Source organism: Chrysemys picta, chromosome 3 (genome assembly GCF_011386835.1).
Source record: "Chrysemys picta bellii isolate R12L10 chromosome 3, ASM1138683v2, whole genome shotgun sequence".
NCBI lineage: Eukaryota > Metazoa > Chordata > Testudines > Emydidae > Chrysemys > Chrysemys picta.
Window position 1 is genome coordinate 7,575,700 of NC_088793.1, and position 5,751 is coordinate 7,581,450.

General features: G+C 58.3%; 1 protein-coding gene across 1 annotated transcript in view; it reads right to left on the reverse strand.

Annotated features, from left to right (window-relative positions):
* PTK2B (protein tyrosine kinase 2 beta) overlaps nt 1-5,170 on the reverse strand; it is a 149,436-nt gene extending 144,266 nt beyond the window's left edge. Inside the window, exon 1 of the mRNA XM_065587434.1 lies at nt 5,017-5,170. The gene's annotated coding sequence lies outside the window, so the exon portion shown is untranslated. The remainder of the gene's footprint in view (nt 1-5,016) is intronic.
* Nucleotides 5,171-5,751: the final 581 nt, after the last annotated feature.

Genomic DNA, 5,751 nt, shown 5'->3' on the forward strand with positions numbered 1-5,751 from the left:
GGATGCAGCAGCTACTTCACAACAGCCAGCAACACTACACAACAGTTTTGGTCAAGTAAATGCTGAAGGACTTTGCATCAAGCTGAAATGGGGGCCAGTTGGGGAGACAGACCATTCCTTAGCTCAAAGGTGGCCAGACCCCAGAGCTAACCCCACAGCCCCTGGGAAATGCACAGGCCGTCTGGAATTATTGGACAGAAAATGACTATTTGTCATTGTCGTAAAAACCTGTCGCTGGCCACGAGACTTTCCCTGGGAAGGTGTCTCAGGTCCAGGGTGAATTTCTGGGCAAGAAGAAAATAGCCAGGAGGCCACGACATTCACATGGGATCTGGGCTCAAATGTGAGTCTCCAGTGCCCCCAGGGACTGCCCTCACCACTGGCTATAGAATCAGTCTCTAGCTAGTCCTCGGTATTAAATAAGAGGCAAAAGAGAGACTGATTCTGTAGTACTCAGTGGTAGGTACTGCGCAAACATATGACAAGAGACAGCACCTGCCCCAAAGAACTAACAATCTATACAGCTACGGGATTACCATTTTACAGGCAGTGCAGAGAGGGCATGGGGCAGGATGAGGAATTGAATCCCTACTTCAGCACAGTCAAGCCAGCTCTTTAACTACAAAACCATCCTGCCCTTCCACCTCTGGGTTAAGCTTTCAACAGCCCAGGGGATGCAATCATGCATGTTGCAACCTGTTAGCCACATTTGTTAACAGTGGGTACAAGCAACGATCGCATTCAGGAAGTCACCAGAGATCCAGCCACCTTTCTTCGGCCTGTGTTGGCACTGGCTTTTTGCTCCCGCGCTGTACACCCGGAGGGTGCAAAGGCATAACCGAGCTCGCTATCACATTGCAGCTACTGTATATATTCACAGTCACTTTCAGCCTGATCTGTTATTGTCCAATGTGCTGGAACTTCATAAGCTTTACTATGCGTTTATACAGCGCCCAACACAACGGGGCACCAGCCTTTTGCAACCGCTAGGCATCGCTGCTTTTTAATAAATAACTACGCTTCTCATCTACAGATCTTCCACTTGCTCTACGAAGGGGGGCAAGCATCATCAGCCCTATTTTGCCAATAGGGAAACTGAGGCACCGGCAGGTGAAGCAACTTGCCCAAGGGTTCAAAGCTAGGTCCGCGGCAGAGCCGGCTTCGAACGCAGGAGTACACCTAGTTGGGAATTTTTTGATTGCTCTTTTCTGGCAAAAAATAATGTGGGTTCGTCAGAACTGAAGCTGTTTGTGAAAGTGGGTCAGTTTCAACCCATCTCCCCACACAAAACATTTGTGAAAAAAATCTCTCTGAAATTGTCCAAATGTCCCATTTCAATGTTTCAGCTCAGAGAGTTTTGGCTTTTCAAGTTGAAATTACTTTTTGGTTCAAAATTTTAGTAAATTTAGACTAAAAAAAAGAGAGAGAGAAAAGGTCAAAAATGAAAGGAACCATTTGAAATGATCAAAACAGAACATTTCCACTGACCCAAACGGATTTTTTTCTCAGTTTGTGAAAATTTTTGAGATTTTGATTTTTGTCCAATTCGGGCCAGGAAAAAAATTCAAAATCTTGCAACTTCTCCCAGGACAGGAGAAGAGAAAGCCTTGAAAAATCCACCCCTGGTTTCACACAAGATACTGCATGTACCACAACAGGATGCTTGGCACCTCAGTTGCATATAGGGTGACCAGATAGCCCGATAAAATTGGGCCTGTCCCGATACTTAATCCTTTGTCCCGCGTCCCGATCGATGTATGCTCAGGGTGCCATTTGTCCCCATATTCAGGTAAAGAGGCGAGCGGGGGGGAGGCGCCGACTCCATAGGTGCTCCGGGGCTGGAGCACCCACAGGGAAAAATTAGTGGGTGCTCTGCACCCACCGGCAGCCAAGCTCCCCCTCCTCACCTCCTTCTCCCCTTCCCAGTGCTTCCCGCCGCCTAACAGCTGTTTGGAGGTACTTTGGACTTTCCGGGAGGGAGGGGGAGGAGTGGGGACGCAGCGCGCTCAGGGTAGGAGGTGGAGAAGAAGCAGGGGCAGGGGTGGGGACTTGGGGGAAGGGGGTGGAATGGGGCGGGGCAAGGGCAGGGCAGGGGCAGGAAGAGGGGGGCGCGGGCGAGCACCCACCGGGCAGAGGGGAAGTCGGCGCTGTAGCACGGGTGTGTGTGAAAAGACGAGTGGCGAACCCAGCGGCGGGCTGGGGGGGTGAAGAGGCGGCCAGGCGGATGGGAGGGAGTGAGGAGGCGAGCGGTGGGTGGGGGATTGAGGAAGGGCACGGTGGCGGGGGGGGGGGAGCCGAGCGGGGCAGGGGGCGGGACCTGGGGCAGAGTGGGGGCGGAGCCTGGGAGGAGCGGGGTTGGACTGTGGACGGGGCTGACAGCACCCCAATGTGTCCCGATATTTCACTGTTGTGATCTGGTCACCCTAGTTGCATACAGCCCTCCAGTCTGGCTATAGCAATGAGAGAGGCCCAGGGCTCTGGGAAACACCCCCACTGGCCATTCCTACATCTCCCCGCTATCCGCCTTCCCCAATGTATGGTTATCGTCCACTCCACTGCCCCTCATTACAGCCCCCCAGGACCCAAGCTCCATCTCCGGCCCCTCCCACACACTGCCACCTTTGACTGCATCCTGGATGCACGCTGGCTCTGCCCCCATTGCCATGATATCTGGGCGTGTATTGCTCTCTAGCGCCCCCTCTGCCTGGAGCATATCTGCCAGCACATCACGCTGAGCTCCGGCCAGAGGGGGCGCTAGAGAGCAAGGCACGCTCCGGTACCATGGTGATGCGTGCAGGAGGGACGGACAGATGGATGGATAGATGCTGGCCCTAGGCACCTGGACCCCAACCCCGAGGTGGCAGCACAAGCTTGCCGAGCCAGGTAAGCGGCTGGTGGGGAGAGAGGCTGTTCCCCCCTGCCCTGCACCCCACATCCTTACACAACAATGCCAGGTGGTCTGCACCCCGTCCCCACTCCGTCCACCCTGGGCTCCTGCCCAGCCCCACAGCTGGATCTACCTTCAGCCATGGCGCCACCCCCCCTCGCTGAAATCAGAGTTCCCCTCTCTTGGGAAGACCACAGGGTGCCCTAGAAGATTTAGGAAGCCAGCTAGCACCCCCGGGAAAACTCTGTCCGGCGCCATGGGGAGCCCACACGCTGGAGCCAGCAAGCAGGCTAGGGAGAGGAAGAAGAGGAAGGTGGAGTGTGCACACTGGGGATGGAGAGAGACGATATCGTCCTGCCTCTGGGATTGGGGAGGGGGGGTAGATTAAGGGGGCCAAAGACTGACCCACCACCTAGGGCCCTATTTAAATGAGACACTTTGGCAAGGCGTGGGGGACAGGTGCCTGTGGAGCTGTGTTTCTGCAGCAGAGGGGCCTGACTCCCATTCCTCACGGCTTAGGTGGTGGCCGGGGCGTGTCAGAGACTCCGCGGCAGATGCGCCCTGCCGTTAAAACCGCTAAGACAAAGCGCACAACTGTCCGGAAACGAGCTTGCTGACGACACGATAGTCCCAGTGGGTGGGGGGGTGCAATGAACCAGCACAGGTGCCTTGGCTACACCGTGATCAGGGCCGGTTTAGCAGCCACTAGCCCTGAGACTGGTGGATCTCACGCCTTTCCCCGCCCCTGGACAGGGCCAACTACACTCACCTCCGCAGAGGATGCACCCTCCCGGTGTTGGCACCGTTTGCAGAGTGCCTTGATGGTGCAAACTGTCCAACCCCTTGGTCATCACCCCAAGCGCTTTTCAACCACACATCACAAGGGGGAGGGGAGGAGCCTCTTTCAGAGAGGGGGAAACTGAGGCACAAAAACATTAAGTGACTTGCCTAGTGCCAGAGTGAGTCAGGCGCAGGGCCAACGCTCCCAGTTCTCCCTCCGAGGCCATGCTGCCTGTCCCACCACAAGCAACAGTTCTGTGATACACCTCCGTATCCTTACAGGGTGCTCATGTACCGCTCCCTGCGCTGCTCTTGGCTGGCAGGACCTCACTGCAAGCATGATAATAGCAGAGTGGCCGTTATGGTACCATAGGAGCCGTACACCTTGCCAGGTCAGCCACGGGGGAGTGGGACCTTCCTACCGAGGGGAGCAATCAGGGAGGTCCAGGGCACAGATTGGGGATCGTGGCAGTGCCCAGAGTATTCCAGCCTGCAGGGCAGAGCACTGTGGAATTGGAGCGGGGGGGACTCAGAGCCATCTTTGTCTCTCCATCTCAGCCCAAACCTGCTCTGGCCCCCGGCGCGTGGAGCCTACGAGCCATTTCTCCAGCGCCCGCCCTCACTCTGCTGCGGGAGAAGATTATCAGCCAGGGACTCTGACCAAGGTTCCTGCAAGAAGGGATTGGCTTCGCGGGGGACCACTCGCCAGGCCAAACTCCCCAGCCGCACGAGGCGGTTTGAGGCGGAAGACAGACCATCGGACAGGATGATTTAGTTGGGGATTGAGCAGGGGGTTGGACTAGATACCTCCTGAGGTCCCTTCCAACCCTGATATTCTATGATGCCAGCCTACAGCCCGCCCGCAGCCATGCTCCCCCTAGGCAGACCACCCCCGCCTCGTGCCCCCTCCCACAGATCCGGCCAAGCCCGGGCAGCCGGCCTCAGTCCCGCCAGTGCCAACTTCCCCCCACGCCAGAACTGCCCAATGCCTGCCTGCCCAGCTCCATCCCTGCCGGACGGCTAAGATGGGGGAACCAGCCACTTGCTTCACCAGAAACCTGGGCACCTCCCCACAGAGGGCAGCAGCGTCTGATGAGCCTCAGAGGGCTTGGGACTTAGACCGGACAGGGTCTGGTAGCCCCTTCGCGTAGCCCTCCAGCCCTGCCCTCGGGAGAGGGGCTGACTTGGTGTCTCCAAACCACTCGCCATCCACACCATCCTCCCCCTCGCTGGGAGCAGCTCCCAGCCAGGCCAGGGGAAGGGTGTAATAGCCCCTCACCCCCCACGCCAGAGCCCTGGCTTCAAGCCCCCACCGTGCAGGACAGACCCCCCCCGCCACACCAACTTACTCCGAAGGAGCGGCGCCCCGTGCCGAGACCGCGCTGGGCAGGCAGGAGGGAGCAGCTGTTGGCCCCGCTCCGAAAGGGGTCTCGGCCGCAGCACACGCGTGTCCGGCCGGCCGGGGGTGTCCGTGCAGCGGCAGAGCCGGAGCGTGTCTGGAGCCGGCTCCGCAGCTCCGGGGAGGTTCAGGCACGTTGGTGCTGCCCCCGTGTGGATCTGTGCGCACGCTGCGCGGTGGGGGGCGGCCCGGGGCCAAGTCAGCAGGTGGGGGGGGCGCTGCGCCACCTAGTGGCTGGCCCGTTGCGGGGACTAGTCTGCGCCAGCCGGTGCCACAGCTGTTTGAGTGCCAGGCTCTGGTTCAATCCGGTGTGACAGCTATTGACTAGACAGCAAGTGTGAAAAATGGGGAGGGGGTGAGGGGTAATAGGCACCCGTATATCCCCAAATATCCGGACTGTCCCTATAAAACCAGGACATCGGTCCCCCACAGCCCGTGCAGCAGGTGGCCACAGGAGCAAAGAGGATTGTGGCCTGGCAGGGGTTGGGGCCACCCTGACCCCATCAGATCATCAAACGCCCCCCGTCCGCTGTGGCCCCATGACCTTTGTGCAGTGCCCAGGGCCGGCTCCGTCCGGCCCATCCACAAACCTGGGGCGGCCTGGAAGGGTTGGAGGGTTTGAGAGCCCGGGGCGCTGGGGGTCACAAATGCAGCGAGTGGCTCTGGACTCAGGGGATGACGTTAA